Source organism: Melopsittacus undulatus, chromosome 1 (assembly GCF_012275295.1).
Source record: "Melopsittacus undulatus isolate bMelUnd1 chromosome 1, bMelUnd1.mat.Z, whole genome shotgun sequence".
In the NCBI taxonomy this organism is placed as follows: Eukaryota; Metazoa; Chordata; class Aves; order Psittaciformes; family Psittaculidae; genus Melopsittacus; species Melopsittacus undulatus.
Window position 1 is genome coordinate 112,850,487 of NC_047527.1, and position 20,501 is coordinate 112,870,987.

Below are 20,501 nucleotides of genomic sequence, written 5' to 3' on the forward strand. Positions count from 1 at the left end.
CATTTCTTTTTATTGTTTGCCCACGCTGGAAAATTTTTCAGGGCCAAAGACTCAGAATACCTGCTTCTTTAGCTGTAACTGCAGGGAGCTGCAGAAACAGAAAATGGCACATATATTTTAAATATATTTCTAATTGTCAGCATACTGTGTAAGCTTCCACAGTTCAAATTTCAGCATAAGGTACGTATAGAGAAATGTGGATATTTGGAAGGAATTACATATACCTTGCATATTCTCCAACACTGACCCTTTTTCCATTTTTGGTGCCTGCGGATGTTATAGCACTGCAGGATCATGAATGTAAGCACAATAGCAAAAAGCATCAGAATTAAATGTTTAGCCTTAACCCTATTTTCCCCCTTTCCCTTGCTCCCGCTTTCCAGGCACTGTGTCAATGCTCCCTCACAGATTCTTTGTTCCAGCAGTGGCTGGGGAGTCCCTGATGTCCCCTTTATCCAGCAAAAGGCTACAGCACAACACAACAGCTGTGCGAAGTGCAGGCTTACAGGAGATGAGTGTCCTGGCTGAGCACACACAAGAGAAGGTTTTGAAGATGGAGATAGCCCTGCATCACAGGATGACACTGAAAAAGGAGGCAACCCCAATGCCCAATAATCCTTGAAGTCATGCAGGCGAAGTAATTTCCTTCTCCACAAGAAAATTTCTTCTCAGATGGTTAGAAGAAAAACAGAAGGTTGCTTTTTTGATTTATTTTCTGAATGTTATGTTTCCCTTTTTAGTCATGTATTTTACACTTGCTTTCATTCTTCTGCACCTTCTCAACTCCCTTCTGCCTACCTTGTTTCCCCCTTCAGTCCTCCCTTAAACCCTGTATTATCCCAGTGTATTATCCCATTTCTATCACACTTTAATCTTTCCTCTTTCATAGAATCACTGAGGTTGGAAAAGATCCTTAATACTGAGTCCACCCAACCTAGCACTGCCAAGTCCACTAAACCATGTCCCTGAGCATGTCAACACATCTTTTAAATGCCTCCAGGGATAGTGACTCCATCACTTCCCTGGGAAGCTGGTTCCAGTACTTGACAGCACTTTTGAGAAAGAAATTGTTCCCAATATCCAGCTTAAGCCTCCCACATGCAATTTGAAGCCATTTCCTCTTGTCCTGTCACTTGCAACTTGGGAAAGGAGACAGAGACACACACCTGGGCACACTGTCATCTCACGTTCAGACAGCTGTGCTCACCTCTGGCCCAGTGCTTGCAGGTCAATCATACCCATGCCCCAGAACTCCTGTATTTTCCAGAGACTCCTTTTTCTAACCTACCTGCCTGCCTGCAATCCCCAGTTGCACTGCCCCTAACCCGCAGCATGGTGACAGTCTCTTCTGGGGCCGACTGGGAGCTGACGGCTAGTTGGGAAGGGAAGGCCTCACTCCCAGCACAGCGGTGCCCAGAGAGTCAGCCATGTAACCCTGTCCTGTGTCCCAGGGACAGCAGGAGCTGAGGCCCGGACGTAGCCATAAGGGCAACCACTTCAGCACCGGACGCTGCCTTCCCGCCAACACCCAGCGGCGACACTGCGCCTGCGCCCCGGCCGGGAGGGGTTCAGGCTGCCCAGCGCACACGGCCTTCCCCTGGGGTGTGACGCCACACCGCGTCGTCGCCGTGACGTTTGGAGGCGTGACGCAGGCACGCAGAAGGGCGCGTTCGTAAGTTCCCTTCCCCCGCGGCGGTGGGGGCCGCGGCCCGGGGTGGGTGAAGGTAGTGGCGCGGGGCGCGGTTGCACCCGCTCTGCTCCTCTCCTCCCCTCGGGCGGCGGCGCGGGGCCTGAAAGGCCGCCCCGCTGGCGTAGGAGGCGGTGGTGGGGCAGCGGCCATCGGCCAGAGCGTTGTGCGGAGGTGGGCGCCTCCCTCGGCCTGGCCCCCGGCGAGCCCGAGGGGGTCCCCTCCGAGGCCTGGCGCAGCTGAGGCTCCGAGGCCGTAGACTCGCCCGGTCACGGGATAAGCGGGTCCGAGCCCGCAGGTCAGTCGCGTCCCCGGCCTGTGGAGCGTGGGTAGTCCCCTGCAACGGTGCGGGACGAGGTGCGTGCGGGGCCCGCTCATCCCGATCGCCACAGCCGGAGTCCGAGAGCGGCGGTGCGCGGCCTGCCGGGCGGCCGCAGCGCTCGGTGGAGGTGGCTGCCGACGCTGTAGGTTACGGTGCTAATGCAGACATCCGGCGCTCCTCCTGTTCAGGTGGTGCTTGCTTCTGCCAACACAGAAGTGAGAGAGTGTGGCTGCATCTGTCAAATGTGATGTGACAATAAAGATCTACAGAAAGGCTGTTGATTACTGGTTTTTACAAGTCCCTAAAATTACTTCTTTTACACTTCTTATAGTACACGTGGCCATGAAATGTGTGTATCAGGGATGCAGCAGATGCCCTCCTGTTTTGTGATGCCGAAATGTGGAAGTATGTGGCCTGTGTAAAAAAACCCCTGCCAGCATGAGTCAGAGCTGTGCACGGAGCTCTTGTCTATCAGGCCTGAAACCTCACTGCTGCTTTCGTAAAAGTACAAATACGATGTGCACTCCTAAGGCTCCTTAGGTTTTGGAAGGAACCTGAGAGCCAGAGGGTTTTCATTTGTTCTATGTCTGCAGAGATGGAGCCATAGGAATAGTGATTGTGCATAACTGGTGCTGAGACCTGCTGGCCTGTGAATTAGAACTTTTTATATTGATAATAATGAAATTAAGAACATATCTCAAGTTCTCAGTGATCTGATGTGACTGGCATTGGCAAAATAAGAAAGGAAGTGTTTTAAAGCAGCCTGATGAGTTTTGGAATGACTGTGGTAATGCCTGCAGTATGGTGGATTTGAAACAATATGAGCAGTTGGCTTGTTTATTTTGTCCAAAAGTCGTGCTTTAATAAGAGCCTTACCTAGGTCTATGCCTGAACTAAAATGGGTGTGATACATTTTATCTTTTATTGTCAGTCTTGCATTTCACTTCATACTGTCTTGTGCTCAGTTCATTTCTTTTTCTCCAGGTTAAGGATATTTCATTGAAGCTTTTTAACGTGTGTTGAAGTCTCAGTCAACAGTCTATCCCTCAAATGCCATGTAGTTTAGAAATTACAGTCTTGAGTTTGCTTGTACAGATTTATTTGAACCAGTAATATGTCACTGAAAAGTGGTTTTCATATTATTATTCCATAATAAAAAGAGGAGGATAGGATAAGGTAAATACACAGCTCCCTTGGGTCACAGTAGTTTCTCTGTGCAGTTTTTTTATTTTATTTTATTTTGTTTTTTCACAGGGTCATTTGACAACACAAATATTGAGCTGCCTTTTTTTTTGTCTAACATTTGTAACTAACTACAAAGATTGTAGTTATTTTTAGTACTAGTTTAAGTTAATTTTTAAGTTATTTTTATGCATATTTTTTTCTGCTTCAGTAGCTAGAATTGGATTTTTTTCAAACTTAAAGTTTGTCAAAAACTTGAGTATGTTTAAAATACTTTTTTTTGTGACAGTCTGATATGATGTTATTATTGTTTAAAAAATATGCTTGGGTAATGATAACTGGAGGATCAGAAGAAAACTAGTACTATGGTATGGTTCAAGTATTTTTAACTTTGGGGCAGGCTGTTAAAGTAATAGATTGTGGGGTAACTGAACTTTTTAGTTAAAATGTTTTTCAAATAATTAACGAAGAAAATACTAGTTTTCTGTGTATCCTGAACTTCTCATTTGGAAGAATATCAGAACTAGCAATGGCAGTGACACCATATGGTGAGGTATTTCTGACTTTCTCACATGAAACTTCAGATATATGTAGTGAATGTCATGTTCTTGATGTGCAGGTTCAGTGGTGCTGCATGAGACGAAAGCAGTGTTCTTCAACACTTCAGCAATTTTGGTGTTTCAGGGATTTTTATGTGCAGAGGTAATACTTGATTTGTGGAGGTGGTTTAATGTTTTAAATGTCTATATGAAACTGGTGATGGTTTTATGTATTTATTTGTACCTAATGAGGTAGGTGTTGTTCGGTCAAATGATGAAAGGACAAAATTTATTTGGAACTGGCTGAAAATATTACTGCAGTTGCAATAATAGAAACTTAGAGTTTTAAAAGTATGTGGTAAAATCAGGAATGTGTGAACTTTATCATTTATTTTAGCAATATTTATTCAAATATTATTGCAATTTGTAATCTCAAGTGCTGTTAATGTATGGTGAGCCTCAGAGGAAACGTCATTGTATTGAGGGTAAACATGTTTTAGTAGAATTCTTTTTTTATTTGCCATTTTCTAAAATGTATGCCTGTGCTTTTTGTTTAATATGAATTTTAGTCTTTTGCTAAATACGTTTCCTGAGATACTGCAGCTTTTTTTTTTGTTTTCCTTTTAATAGGAATTAAAATGGATGCAATACTTTCTTTGCCATAGCAGCGGCAGGATGCATAAGGTATGTTGAAAGAATATGGTTTATATCTTCAGAGAATGTTTTAATTTTTGATTCTTTGTCTGAACACAAAGAAATTACATATGGTAAGCTGGGGTTTTTCCAGTGGTAGATAAAGGTAGCTTACTTGCTTTCAATTGTGATAAGCTGCTACATGTTTAGTACAGGTTACATGAGTAGATGCAGACAGCCCTAGGTATCTGATATGCTTTAACTTTGTATCCTTTAATGGAAATGTTTCCATGTGTTCTTTCCCTAAGGTTTGTATGCTGTTGTTTTTGTAAAACTGGACTGAGAAATTACTACAGTGTTTCAGAACCTCTTTTCAGTGTTCTGGTTAAAGGTAGTCACCTAAAGAAAAGATTCAGTTGCCATCTGGGTGCTTCCCTTATATAGAGAGTTTTTGTGTTTATGTTTGAATTGCTGATTATTGTTTTGTTTGTTGTAAATTCTGGACAGTCATACAGGGTGTATTCCAGTGGGGATGTATTCCAGTGGAATGTTGAAATAATGAAACAGTATTTTCAGAATTTCAATAAAAGATATTAGTGTTCAGCAGCAGTAAAAGATGTTTTATGCTCATCCTCATTTGCAGTCAAGATTTTGGCCTTATTTGCTTAGACTTATTGCTTCATATTATCATTGTAATTCACTTACAGAGATCCATAACATGTTCTTACATAAAAAGATCTTTTTAAACAAAATTTTAAAAATGCATTTTTAAAGATGCATTTTTACAAGACTGACATTGGCAGATAAGAAAGCAGCAGTGCTTGAATAGTAATTGGACACTTCCTCATGAAGTGTATTTGCACATTCTTACCAAAGTTGAATGAAATGCAAACTACTTCACAATGTAATGATTAAAAATAGTATGCAGATGTTGAATGATTTTTTTTTTAATTTTGAAAACAAAACATTGTGATAAATTTCTTTATTCCATGTTTTCTCTTGCTGGTGTAACAAAAAAGTTCTTACCCTCAGCTTAAAATGGCATTTGGAGAATGCTTTCTTCTTTGTATTGTATTGGCTCTCTATTACTACTGGTCTTATCACCTTTCATGAAAACACACAGAACAGCTGGCTAGAAGCCGTGCTGTTCTTCATGTCATATTTGGTACTTAAGTGTGTTTAACTTACAGTACTATATTTACAGGTACTGGTTTGTCCTTAATAAGCTGATTAAACCTAGTTTAAGTAGTATTTGAACATTATTTATTTAAAGGACTGATTTAATGGGTATTTATAGCATAAGTAAATGTTGTAGGAAATGTTATCACAGTTGTGGAGTAATACATCTTAATCTGATAATTCTTCCTAGTTAATATCAAAAATGTAATCAAAACACCATGAACCTAACTGTAGTGGAACTGTACTTTTTTTGTGTATGAAACAAGGATGCCAAACTGCATAAATTAGGGAAAATCTATCTTTGGTTTGTCACTTCAGTCTTTTACCATCTTACCACTTTAGTCCTCACCTAAGCTGTGAACTGTTCTTGTTATCATTGACTCTTTTTTGTATCTTTTTGAAGGGTATACAGTACTGAAAGCTTTGCCTGAAGCTAGCCTGCTAGCTGGTGTCCTGATACCAAACAGGCTCAGTATTGAGCTGTCAGTATACTTTCAACTATTGGTTAAATGGAAAAGAAAGAATATAATAGGTAGCTTGATGCATCTTTCAGAGTTGTAGTGCATTGTGGTTAATTCATTTGTGGTTAAGCTGTTTTTAGAAAAAAGAAAAAGCCATTTTTGGTTTTGCAGCATGCTGAGGACTTTTTTCATGGGATCATATAAAGAGTAAAATTATGCAGTATTGAGTAATTAACATATTTATGTATTTATATATTTATTAAAGTGGGACTTTTAGAGGCTGCTATATGATAATAATTTCTGTGTATGCATCCAGTCATTTAATTCTGTGGCTTAGCCCCTTATTGTTCTTCTTTGGCTATTTTTTTCCCCCCAGAAAGTCTAAGGCCGGGATTGCTGATTTAGAGAAAGTATCATGGTTAATGCCAAGAAGAGGTCATGTGCTGAGATGAGCTTTGAAGCTGGATTTATCCCAGCCCTGCTGAAATATCTCCATCACAGCAAGTCACTGAAGAAGCAGGAAGGTAGGAGTATTCTTACAGTTTGCTAGAAGATCCAAGTGCAAAAGAGGTGGAAAGGCAGCACAGAAAATTTATTTGATAGGTATAGGAGTAGTGGGGAAAGAAACTACTCCTGCCAGGCTTACTAGGACCTATCATTGAAAGTGGTTTGGGATATTAGGTGCCTTCTGGGTTATAGTTTTGTGGAGGCTTTTTGCTGTTTGCTTATGTTTGGCTGACAGGTGAGTCAGAGCAAAGTTTCCATACTCAATCTACCCCATGTTATCAGTAACTGAAGGTTGAACTAACTGTAGGAAGAATTTAATGGCTTTACCTGACCCAAAAAGCAAAAATCAAAGCAAACAACCCCCTAAAGGTGGTTTGTCTTACTTTTTTGTGCATTATTCATCTGTTGTAAGGGACAATTGCAAGGGACTCTTCCAAGAACTTTTCACTAGGGACAGTGTTCTGAAAATGATGCATGATGACAAATTACAGTTTAGACCACTGTAATTTCTGTTGTACCCATACTTCTTTACCACTTCACTTTTCTTATATATATGTTTGTGGTTCTTTTGGATGAAACATAGAAAATAAGGATGTTCTAGTTACTGACATGTAATTTTGAATATACTTCAGTCTTCTGTGTGCCAATGATTTTAAATAGTAATGATACAAAGTTTAATTTTGGTTGGGTTGTTGGCTGGTTAGCCTCCCAGAGTGAAGTTATAGTCTGACAGTTTTCTGTGAGTCTCTATAAATCTGGGATCTCAGATTTATATCTGGCTGATGTTTCAATCAAGTAGTGCTACATACACCAAGATACGAGATTCTGGCAGTTCTTGGTCTTGCTTGGCTCAGAATAGACAGGGTGGTAAAGAAATAAGGTAGATCCATGTTTTTACGAAGCAAGGCATAAAGTTTAAATATCCAACATGATTCACTGCTAATTATATGCACCATCCTAAAGTTAAAAGTATGCAAACCCTCAAAATACTGTTAGAGAATCAAAAAGGATCAGCCTCTAAAAACCTGCATAGTTCTGTTGTATATGAGAGCGTACTTTGTGTATGATGAAACAAATGCTTTGAAGTTATCAGAATACTAGTAAAATGTCCTAGAATAATAATATGAATGTTCAGTGGGTTTTACAACTTTTGTTATCAACATGTTTGGAGGCTTTACTGAAGAAGAAAAGCAGATTGGTGTTGGATTTAAAAAGAAGGGACTGTTGTGTATTACAGGACTGAAACTGAGACCACCCAAATGCCTTCAGCTGGTTTTTGTTATTTTCACAAATAGTTTGTTCTTTTATCAGAGTGTTTAAGAACAGAGAGTTGGGTCAATCACTCTATTATGTTTTTTCCCTAAATGGCAGTGTTAAACTTTACAATACTGTTCATGATTGAAAAAAAAAAGCCCAAACCTTAGACTTTTGATTCTCTTGGGTTTTTTAGCTTCCACAGAAGAGTAACAATAGGCAGGTGTGATTTCAGATTTTTAATTTCACCTTTTCCTTGGGAACTCTTGTGTAGTTTTGGGTGGGTATGTACCCTCTAAGGGTTAATGTAATATATGTCATATTTTAGGATATTTTAATAAGTTAATTCAGGGATATTGCATGTTTTTCATAGTTCTGGTAGGGTAGGTGGATGTACAATGTTCTTGTCTTCTTCTCATGTGTTATGTTTTCTATTTAAGCCCTAATTTTTCAAAGGGCAGGTTTGCTGTATTACATTACAGACGTGTTCTTGCACCAAAGCATACTTTATGCCTCACTGAAGGCCTAAAAGTGCAAAGTCCACATACCTGCCATTTAGGGCAATTACCTTTGCTTAGTCTGTGTTTATGTTCTCTTGGAAACCAGTGATTTTCTCTCTGGGAAAATACTCTGATGGGCATATGACAAAGATTTGTAGACTGTAATGAGTGAGATATGAGGAAGAAATTACACTGAAGGACAAAAAACCAAAGACCACCTGGCTCAAAATGAGAAGCCTTCACATGTTTATAGTGTCAAGTACTGAGTACAAGGCTGGGTATTAAGAATTGTTTCTGAGAGCTCTGTTAACTTCTGATATATGTGTTTGTATTTACAGTAAGAGTAAATGAAGTGTGATAGAGAATAGCACAGGGAATAAAATGCAATGGTAAAAATCAGTATCTTACTGTCATACAGCATGCCATCAGAGTGTATGTGGTGCTGGATGCCTCCCCTAAAAAGGAGGGTGTAGAGGAGAGGAGATTCAGAGAAAAGGCTAAAAGAGAGGTCTACGGGGATCAGAATTTGCTTGTATAAGTTGGAAAAAAAAAAAAAGAAGTTAGACTGTTTAGCCTTTGAAAAGCAATGAATATGATGAAGTATAACACAGGTACACAGAATGATGAGTGGTTTGAGAAAAGTAATTCAAGAGCATTTCTGCTGGTTCACGCTGTAAGAGGAAGGGACGGTCTGTGAAATTAGGCTGGCAAACTGAGAAAACTTGAGAAAGGATATATTTTTTTTGCAAATTGGTAAGTCAGTGAGCTCTGCAGTCTAGGGGTGATTTTAATTTAGTGAAATTCTAATAGAGATTGGAGAATTTAGAGTGCAAGAATATTTACACAGACTCAGGTGTGTATTTATACACAGACTCCTGAAAGAATATAATCACTCAGCTTTTTGTCCTATATAAGATTATTGTTTTCCTTTATGATTTGTAATAAAGCTCGTCTAAAAAACTATATATTGATGGTGGGAGTAAAGGAATTAAGTTTGCCCATAGTTTGTTTACAGGAGAAAGGGTTATAGAATCTCACTTTTTTTTTTCTCTCTCTCCCTGTGTTAGGTTATATCTAGGTGAAATACCCACTAGGTACGAGGTCTAATTCTGTTGGTATCATTCACTGTTTTACATTGTTTTTCTTGTAAGTAGGGACATCGAGGAAGAAGTTTTGGGAAGTAACATTGGGGTTCTCATCAACTTGGAGAGAAATCATGTAGGGTAGTTGTTTTAAATTATATAGGACAGGTTCTGTGACTCGCTACTAGTGGGGCACTGTTTTGTTCAGCTTTGATTTTTCTCTTGCCTCAGCTTATGCATTAAGTAAGTATTCCTGCAGTAATTTTATCCAAATCGGTACATAAGTTTATTCTGTACCTAGAGCAATCAAATATTTAGGGAAGGTGAGATGAGCTAATGCTGGCCTTCTGTGTCATCCAGCCAAGTTCCAGAAAGTATGTAAAAATTCATAAAAAATATCAGTGGGGGTATCTTAATTAAATAAGCATGCTTGTCTCTCTGCCAGTCTTCTCTCTTGGCATGGTTCAAGTCTTAGAAACTGTGTTTGCTTTCAGTCTCTATCAAACTCAAATACTGAACTCTGTGATAAAAGCATCAAAAGCAGTGTTCAGCAGAAAAAGACTACAGAATCAGCTTTTGCTCATTCCCACTGAAATGTCCTTTTCACTCTATTTAATGGAGGCTGCAGTTTTCACTTTTGGTGTGTTTAGCAACAGATTGACTTAGATTTGTTGTGTTTGGCTCTAGAGCAGCGAAGAGCATATGTTGGGGAGGTGCCGTGACAGGAATAAAAAAATTCAGAAGGCTTGTGAGAATTTGAGGGGTGAAGGGGAAATCTTCCTCCTATTTTTTCACTGCTAGAATCCATATTATAAAATTTAGAGTTGACATTCAATTAAAAACTTGCTGTGCTGCAAGGGTTGGTGCACTGATGCACGCGTTCTTTCCCACAGCTCAAATTATGGTAACAGAGTTTATTTATAAAATCAAATATGCCTGTGAAATTATAATTGATACCTTAAATATGGAGAACTTGCCTGAAGGATGGTAGCTTAGTGACCTACAGGATATTTTCCTGGCTTAGAATAGCCATGATTTATACCAAAACATTTTCTCTGTATGAAATTTAAAAATGAATTCCCCTATCAAGACAGAAAAACTTCAACAACTGAGAGGTCAGGGATGATAAGCCTAAAATAATGGTCAACTTGTAGACATTATTTAGGGTTGGAACATCAGAAAAGTAAGCTTCACTGTTGAGGGATTCTCACTATTTGGAAAATACGCATTTAAAAGGCACCACTACATTGCCAGTCTTTGCATAAGCAGGTGGGTGCCAGATGTATGTGGGATCCTGGAGAAGCTTGATGTTTTGGTTTATTTCTTTTCAATTTGTAATGAGTAGAATGTTCAAAAGTTAGTGGCTGCTTTTTTTTATTTTTATTTTTTTAAGGCTGGGAGTATTTTATCTTTGCCTTGATTAGAAGGCCATTCCTGAAAACACCTTGTGTAATTTGTTAGTAGAATGATTACTTGTTTATCTTTCTCAAATCTATATTTCCACTCATCATCTACCTGCACTTCAAGAACATATACTGCCACAGTGTAGTGTATAGATTATAAAAAAGTAAATGAGATGTGATTTGCAGTAGTTTTGATTGCAGGTTGCTGTATTTGAAAGTTTTGCCAATTCTCTGTTGTCTTATATATTTAATGATGTACTTAAGACTTTGTGGAGCCTGAGGATTTTTTTTTCCTGCAGTGAAAAAGTGTTACTTATACAATAAATCATCTAGAGGGGAGGATAGTAATAAATCTTCTGCTTTTTCTTGAGATGATGCTCCTTAATCTTGTATTAGTGGTTTAGAAAACTGTGCTGCCTCTTGCTTTAAGTCGTCCTATTCTAGTGGTGGTTGTCATAGCTCTTATAATTTTCTGGAGAGATGGGCTTTGAAACAGAAGGAATGTGTCTTATTGTGTATTTAGTTGGAATTTAATGAGGTTGTCTGACTTCTTTTAAAAAAGCAATTAATAATAGTGGGGTGCGTCGTCAAAAACATCATACGTGTGAGATACATGATGTACATGCTCTGTTCCCCTCAGGGCTTACAGAATCATGATTGTAGTATGCTGTTTAGATTTGAGAACAAATCTTCCCATATGTTTTGCTGGTGAAAAATGTAAATGCGCTGCTGAAAGAAAACAGGGCAAACCAACTTGTCTGTTAGCTGTCGCATGTTGAGTTTCTTGGTTTGGTAGCTAATTTCAGCAGCTTGAAAGTGACAAGCCTGGAAATAATTGTGGTTAGAGCTGCTCCAAGAGGATTGAGTGAAGCCTTTTTGATTTCCTAAATGTAAAGGAAGCCAGGTTTGATCAACAGCTGCTGTGAGGGTTATTCAGACTGTGAGTAAATCCAGTCCAGTGCAGGATTTTGCATTTCTGACTGGTTTAAGGCATGTTCTTCTGCTTAAGGTGAGATGCTGAAACTAACAGTTTCATGCATTTGATTAGCATCATTTATATCTGCCCTATACTTAATTTCTTCTTGATATTCACTGGGCAGTGGTTTGTTGTTGTTTGGGTTTTTTTTTAATTTTGAGGCTGAAGACTTATTTTCATTTTCAAGATTAAAGTTGAGTTTTTTATTTTAAAACCAGACTGCATTTGTAGAAATGCAGGTATCTTTAGAAGATTTAGTTGCTCAACTTTTGGGAAGCAAGAGACTAAGAATGCTGCTACCTAGGATGATGGAAACTCCTAACTATAGAATTGGTTCGTTTTGTGTATGTTTTCTCCTTTTTCAAGAAGATGTTCATTTTGGAAAAAAAAGCAAAAGATTCACTAATTATAAGAAGTTGATTAAAGAAGTTGTGGAGTAATGAGACTTAGTTGGAATATCAAAAATGCAAAAATGTGAAAATACAGTGATGTCTTTATGGTGATGTCTAATAATTTGCAAAGCATCTGCCCCCTTGAAAACAAAAAAATGAAAAAAGAATTGTCATTTGGACAGTGGACTATACCTATATACTATTGCAACTGGCCTGTCCCTCAGAGAACTAGGACCGGCTTAAGTATCTCAAGTCTTATTTAACCCTAGGAGATTTTGGTGTTGGGAGAAACAATAATTTTGGCCAGTATAAGCCTTTATTTATCTAAGTGGAATTGTATTTTAAAGAGTGTGTTGTTCAGTTAATGAAAACGGTTTACTTGAATTGTCACTTTTTAACATTTTGTACACGAAATACTTGAAAGACTTTCAAAAATGTTTAAATAATTGAAAGTTAATACATAAACATCAAAATTTGCTTTAGTACTGGTTAGCACAAAATAACCATGCATGCTTTCTTGAAGGATACTTACGAAGAAGAGTTTCAGATTTTCTTTAGCAGCCTCTCTCTCAAATACACATATGTGAATGGTGTAGTTAACTGATAATTCTGTCTTTGGCAGTTATATTTAGAAAGCTGCTTTATATTGGGAAAGAGAAAATATTTAGCATGTATACTTGCAGTTAGGAAGAGACTGGGTGGGAATGTTAACACGTGTTGAATTGACTAACTATAGATACTCCCAACAGAGGAAGTTATAAATTTCTGTGGAAATCTAATTATATGACAAATAATTGTTTTTATAAGCTTAATAATTTCTAAACTGGTACCTTTGGAATTAATTTTTTTCCCCTTTTTAAGGGGGGTTCCCATGCCCAGACTGTGAAATTCTTTATTTTAAGGTTTCTAAAGTTAATTGCATTTTTTTTCTAGAAATAAGATGAGTGCTGGTAACCTGTCCATTAAAAACCATTACTAGTACTGCTACATTACTGGTTTTCAGATATTAATTCTAAAGAGATTTTGTAAAGAGCATATGTGGTTAAGTAGAAAATGTTGATTTGTTTGAAAGGCATGCTTACGTTCTGACATGCTGCTTACATTTCAGAGGTACAGGAAACACTTTGCAGTGCTGTTGTTATCAATTCATTTGCATGGTAAGAGTCCTTGTAGCTGGCCCATGGCTTCTAACAGACTTCAGATCCATCAGTTCACCTTGCTGAAAGAAAGGCTTTGGCTTTATGAATATTTGAACCATCACAGGTCACTAAAAAAGAAATAGCAGTATTACTGGAAGGCATTTTCCTTTACATGTACAGGTATCTTGCAACAGTATGGAGATATTTTTCTGACTGATCAACAAATGTTGTTGTTTGCTGTGGATAGATTTGTGTCAAGTTTATAGCCATGGAAAATTTAGTGTCTCATCATATATTGCAGTTTTTGGCCATCATCTTTTATGGATATCATACTGTTGAATATTTAATCTGCTGTGGAGACAGACAAATTTAGAAGTGACTTTAATCTCAGAAGAACGTGTGTTGGTTAGGAGAGTTAGTTCAGTTTGTTTTTGCTAATCACCAACCCTTAGAAGTGGGATTAAGTTTAGTGCAGGAGAAAATGGAACATTCAGTTTGTTTTCAGAATGGGGTTACATTGCTTGTCTCTTCAGCCTCCATCTCAGTAAAATAGTAGAAAGTATAATTGTTTCATATTTCAGTTTTATCTCCTGAAGAATGGGAGTTACAGTTACTTGTGCAGGCCATAATGTCAGCAATGACTTTTTGGCATTCTTGATTAGTAGATCTTTACTACACTGTAACTGCCTTGTTTGCATGCCCATGCCCAAAATTCTCATGTGCTTCTTTTGTATTTTATTTTCTTTTTTTTTTTTTACCCTTGACTTTATTTGGTAATTCCATTGGGTAGATTGCTGAGTAGACTGCAGTCATGCAGACGTGGCTTGTGCATGTGGTGTTAGTGATGGCAAAGGCCAGCCTTAGTTGTGAAGGCAAGGAAAACAAAGTAGAATTCAAGAGAACACATGAATAGAGGGGAATAACTGAGTGACAAGTTGGAAGAAAAGTAGCCGAAACGCTGGTATAGAGGTGCTCTGCAAATGCAGTGTGTGGTAACACTGTTCTGGTTTGTGATTTTAAGAGCAACGAAAGATGCATGTTGTTTAAATAAGATAATTTATTGATTTATTTAATAATAAAAGTATCTCATTTTGGGGTAAATCAGATATACACTAATACTCATTTTAGGGGAGCTTACTGTTTTTGTTTCCTAAAATGAGACTATATTCATCATTGTTTTAATCAACAAATTAATAAAAACACTAGTGTTTGATTGCTTTATTGCTCGTCTTTTGTCTGATCAGGGTTATATACACTTACTTTGCAGCATTATCTGTTGGTGGATATAAAGGAATGCAATATTCCTTAGTAGGGAGCTTAAAAAAAGTCTCTTGCTTCATTAAAATGTTTCCTGATTCTGTGTGAAGAGCATGCATGTATGAGCACTGTTCACTTTCAAAAAATGGCAGTTGAAGGCTTGTAACTAGATTGAACTATAGTCAGATTACTCAAATTCCCCCATGTCCCTATGGAATAAAAATTGTTTCATTAACAAATACATAGGGTGGCTAAAGCCTATCCTGTTGAGCTATGGGGTATATTTCAGAATTTGGGAGAGAATTTTTATGGAATAGATAACTGAGAGAGTTAGCATTCTTGCTCAGATAATGTACTATTTATTTTGGAAGAGAATTTCCCATGACTAAATAAGAACAAGATGTTTGACCACCTTCTAGGGAGGAGACTCTTCGGTCAGCACAAAATTGAAAGAAAAAAGTCAGAAGAGACAACTGAACATTCTTAAGTAGTGTTCGAAATGTTTTCATGTTTCTTCTGGGCTTTAATTATACTGCAGATACATGGCAAGAAGAAAGACCAGAGGTTTTGTTCTTTTCTTGGAAGTATAGCTTTATCACGTCGTTGGGAATTTATAGCCTAGTAATATACAGTGTTTTTTCCATTCCTGTTTTTTGCAAGTGGTTTGCACAGCCTCATAGTTTGGCAGCCGAGAGCACACTTTTTCATGATTTTTTTTGGCATGAAAGGGTTACTGTTCACATTTCCTGTGTAATTCCTTCTGATCTTACTGGGCTGTAATTACTTTCTTGATGTTAAACATTCCCAGGCTCCTATAACCTTCTAGCCTGCTTACACTGGCCAAGTTTGTCCCAGGTGATCATGTGGGCGAGCCTCCTGTTTTTGAGGATAAAAATCTCTCCTTCCTGTGGAAGATAGGCTGCATACTCATTCCTTTGCTGTACAATCCCAAGAGAAATCTTTTTAAAAATAATAATAAGGTAACACATCACTCTTTCAGAGTCAGATTTAGCAGCCAAATAGATGACAAATCAAGTGTGTGGGCTTAGAATTCGCTGAATCTTGGTTGAATGACTGCTAGTGCATATTAAAGATTATTTTTTCTTAATACATTTGGAAAATAGGTTATGATATAAAAAAGACAGATTTTGACTGTAGCTTCTTACTTTTGACTGTATAATTGGCAAATCATTTAAAGCTTGCTTGAATGTAGAACTACTTAGTTGAGCCGCTAGGATTTTTTTTTTCTTTTGAATTCTTTGCAGTAGCTGTGACTCTTACAAAAAAGGAGAGGCTATTACTCAGTTTTTCTTTCCCACATAGTTCAGTTTTCCTGTGTGTCTTCTGATTTTCAGTTTGTGGTATATAAGCAATAAACACAAGGTATTATTTTGGTTTTAAATAAAGCACTGTATACTGCTAAAAAATGTTGGCTTCAGAGGTGTGGGAACTGAAGTGTTGTATTCTGTGAAGACACTGAAAGGTCCTATGTGCCACTGCTCAGCAGCTCTTCAGCTTTAATCTGGAGGAGCCATCTGTAAGAATGCGAGTGAAATTTGCTTTCCATGACCTTTATGCTGTTTTCTCACAGTGCCAAGAAAGATGCAAGATGGTGATGGCAGGATTTTTTTTAGGGTGTGAGGAGTTGTAATGTGCTGATATACTGACAGCAGTGGATTTTGTTGTTTTTTTTTTTGTTACTGACAATGTAATGTCAAGAGAGAGTAGCTGGAGGTTTTGTGTATGGTTGGTTTAAGAAGCCCAGTTTCCGGTACTTCATTCAGGAGTGATCTCATTAGCTTATTGTCCTGCTACAGATAGTTGTTTGTTTTTTTTCTCCTAATCCTAGTTTTATTACATTGTGCATTTAATTGGCCGCTTTGTGAAATTCTCAGGCTGCAATATAGTTCTATTTTGTTTAGCTATGGTATTGTGCTTGCAACTCAGATGCTCAGAAGTCTTCCCAGTAACTGACCGACTGACTGAAGTCTTGTGAATGCATAGCTGTATTTGAGCTAAGTGTGTTTATACTTGGAAGAAAATGTTATGTAGGTAATAAATTGTAGCAGTTTGAGTTCTATTGTTATTTTAATTCTCATGCATATCAATGCCTGTGCTTTACTATATAAATAGAAGTTAGAGCAGTTGGTGTGCATATTGTTAGTGTACTGCTGTGCTAGTGAAGGATAGGAAAAATACATTTTAATGAAAATGTCTTTTTAATTTTTATCAGGAAGTCTTCTTGAATTTGATGGCTTAATTATAATTGGAGTGCAGTCAGTATGCTGCCCAATTCTTAATTGCATACTCTGTCATATAACTGGGAACATGGCTGTCAGATATGCCTGTTTTTGTTGTTGTACCCAGAGGTTCTTGTACTTTTCAACACACAGAAATCTGGCCGTTGCATAAGCTATTTATACAATAGTCTTGTGAAAAAAATGTGAAGCACCAAGTGAGTATAACTGCACAGAAGGAAGAAGATGCCACTGATGTCTTTCAATTAGCGTTCCTTTGTCATTTTATCATGGCCTGCATGTGATCTCCAGGTACCTGAGATTTTGTAGGAAACTTCGTATGAAGAGGGCTGACCTCAACACATTCACTTGGGTATGAGCTAAACACATAGCAAACATTCTAGGTTTCCAGTGCAAAAAAGTGCAGCAGGGTAGTGCTTTGGGTAAAGCTTTTTTCAAAACAGTTTACTTTTGTCTTTATATTAAGAAAACACTGATGAATTTAAGAGTTAGTTGAAAGTGAGTGCAACTGTATTGAAGCCTGCTTTCTGTCTAATTCGATGTATAGATCATCTTTCCTTTTTGTTTTCCTGTTTAATTTTACTCCTGCTCAGATGAAGACAGTGAGGAATTACACTTTATGTTGTAATTAAAGGTCACCTGTTTTGAATTTACTTTGTAAAGTGCTTAGAATGTAACTGAACTGACTCTCCATTATGAATTTCACCTTTGCAGTGGAAAATACCCTTCATACAAGAAAAAATGACCTTCATACCTTTCATACAAGAAAAAATATTTCTTGTATGAAAAATACGGTGATTTCAGAGTCCTGTGCAAATTACCTCCTGTTTTTTGTGTAGAAGGCATTACAGGATGTAAACTGGTACTGTTCTTGTGTTTGTGTACATGTTGATCTTCTACTGGTTTAGTTTAAAACTCTTCTGGATTTAGATGTCTGTAATGTATTGAAAGCAAGGTGATGCATGTAGCTCTGATGCAAGGGAGAACTGGTTTTAATCTAAATATATTTAGTAAAAAGAAAGGAGCTGTTTGGTTTTAAAAAGCTACTATAGAATTAAGGAATTACTTGAATTAGGTTAGCTTTTAAGCTTTCAGACTATGTAGTCAACTGTGCTTTTATATTCAGAGTTCTACAAGTTCTCTCTTTGAGAAGACATGTAAATTACTGTTATGACAAAATGCATAAATATGTCTCGAATTTGATAGTAATTAATTCATTTCAACTATCTAAGGAAAGATTAAGTGCCTCAGTTTGAAACTGGCTATAAAAAGTAACGTAAACAAATTTAACACATCGGGTATAATAGCACATTTTGTAGAACTACAGACACTTTTTTAAAATGCAGTGGTTTCTCACTTTCAGCATTCATAAACTGAAGTTTAATCACAGAGCACCTCTTGACTGGATTTAGAACACCTCTTGACTAGATTTTTAAGGGCAATTTTTATGTCCCTGGCTTTATTGATTGGCTTGAACTGCATATAAGAAAGTATTAAGTACTACTAACATGTTGATTAGCACTTTGACAGCATTATGTTATTTATCACTGGTGTGCAAAAACTGATGATTGAGTTTTCTTAGATTTGTCTTGGTTCAAAAGATGCTGTGTATCAATTCATGGGAGAATCTCACAACACATGTTAATTGTGCAACTGTGTTTCAGGATCTTTATTCTAGAAAAGATACTGGATTTGGCGGGCTGCTAACATGAGAGTCCCACAACATGGACTTCAAAATAGATTCTTGTACTTTGAAGAGGCTGACCTTGAGTATCAACCAGTTTTCCAGGGCTCTCTTATGTTCCAGGCAAGGCTTTTAAGGAAACAAATGTTTCCTTAAGTCCAGGACTGCAATTTTGATACTAGTCTTGATTGTTTGTCTCAGGATTTTAAGATTCACCATCTACAGCTAAGGCTGCCATTGACTTTCACATTCCTGACCAGTTCTTTCTTTAGCTTCCCCTGTCACTTTTGAAGATTATGTTAAATCATCACCATATTTTACCTCTGAAAACTTTTAAGCCTTATAAAATGCTTGCAGCATACAGTAGAACCAAATGCTGGAAAATTAGGCAATGCAACTACAGTTTCCTGTTCTTGGTGGGAAATAAGGTTTTTACAACCCAAATGTTAGTGGAATGAAATACTCTCCTGCTGTTGTCTGAAAATGAAAATGTTTGGCATAAAAGCTTGAAAATATTCTCGAAATATTAAAGTAAAGTTTTCTTAGATTGTCAAAAAGGTATATGAGGAAGAAAAGAGGAATAGAGCAGTTTGTCAGACTGCATAGTTGCTACTTGAGACGAAAATCTCTCTTCTGTTACACTACCCACTCGGAATTGCTTGGTTTGAGCACTGCTTTTAAGGAGAAAAAGCGGGTATCCTGGGTAAAACTGCCATCTTTACTTTAAAAAATGAAATGGACATGATTTCTGTAGCTTAAAATTAGATAATACTCAGCTGACAGAAGCAACTGCACATTAAAAACTTGGCCCTAAAGATAGTGATTTCAGCTTAGATAAGAATCTCTACCTTTATAATAAGTTAGTTGGTGGACTGTTGTCTTGGACCTGGTGATCTACAGAAACTCTTGGCTTCTGCATCATACCATTGAGAAAAAAACAATTTGTTGTTTATCTGAGATGATTGAAACCATGGCGTGTGAACACATTTGTTACTGAATTTCAGGTGGCATTATTTTGTTCTGTAATGGGAAACAGAAAGTTTGGGGTACTGGAGTGATGATTTTCCCACTTACATCTAATATTTAACAGTTCCAATTTTTGTTTCTGTTTGATTCATATATTTTTGAAAGTATCACTTTTCTAAATTCACAAAGCATGCATCCAGCTTATAAGCATTCACTGGATATGTACTAAATAAAATGATTTTTGAAGGGAGAAAACCTCTGTAAACACCCTTTCTCTCTGCAAGTTGTTGATGTTTGCAGTAATATAACAAGCAGGATCCCAGGTGTCTCTTATTTCTGACCATTTACAATAAGCATTCAAGTTCAGTGATGGAAACAGCTTACCCTTACTGATTAGTTTAAATGTCTTCTGTGCCCCATAGATAAATAAAGGAAAAAAAGATACCTGATAGGCTTTGCTAATGTGAAGTTTTGCTGCCTGGTTTACCACATTTAGAGACTACTGTTTAGCAGGCAAAGAAAAGTGGATGAAGGCATATTAAGGATGAGGGTGTTATTAAGAACAGCCAACATGGTTTTATGAAGGGGTAGTCATGTTTGACCAACCTTATAGCCTTCTATGAGGGAGTGACTAGGTGGAGGGATGATGGTAGAGCGGTAGATGTGGTTTTTCTTGATTTCAGTAAGGCATTTGATACTGTCTCCCACAGCATCCTCATAGATAAGCTAAGAAAGTGTGGGCTTGACGATCAGGTAGTGAGGTGGATCAAGAACTGGTTGAAAGGAAGAAGGCAGAGAGTTGTGGTCAATGGCGCAGAATCTAGCTGGAGGTCTGTGACTAGTGGAGTCCCTCAGGGGTCGGTGCTGGGACCAGTGCTGTTTAATATTTTCATCAACGACCTGAATGAGGGAACCGAGTGTACCCTCAGCAAGTTCACTGATGACACTAAACTGGGAGGAGTGGCTGACACACCAGAAGGCTGTGTTGCCATTCAGCGAGACCTGGACAGGCTGGAGAGTTGGGCAGGGAGAAACTTGGTGAAATTCAACAAGGGCAAGTGTAGAGTCTTGCATCTGGGG

At 37.8% G+C, this 20,501-nt stretch overlaps 1 protein-coding gene across 3 annotated transcripts in view; it reads left to right on the plus strand.

The window, feature by feature from the left end:
• The first annotated feature begins 1,633 nt into the window (after positions 1 to 1,633).
• ZNF438 (zinc finger protein 438) overlaps positions 1,634 to 20,501 on the plus strand; it is a 51,485-nt gene continuing 32,617 nt past the window's right edge. The window contains exons 1-4 of one of the 3 annotated variants that reach the window (XM_031052557.2): positions 1,634 to 1,672; positions 3,811 to 3,893; positions 4,361 to 4,414; positions 6,380 to 6,527. The gene's annotated coding sequence lies outside the window, so the exon portion shown is untranslated. Of the gene's footprint in view, positions 1,673 to 1,702; positions 2,198 to 3,810; positions 3,894 to 4,360; positions 4,415 to 6,379; positions 6,528 to 20,501 lie in introns of those variants that run through there. The other 2 variants (XM_031052556.2, XM_031052558.2) reach the window with 2 other exon arrangements.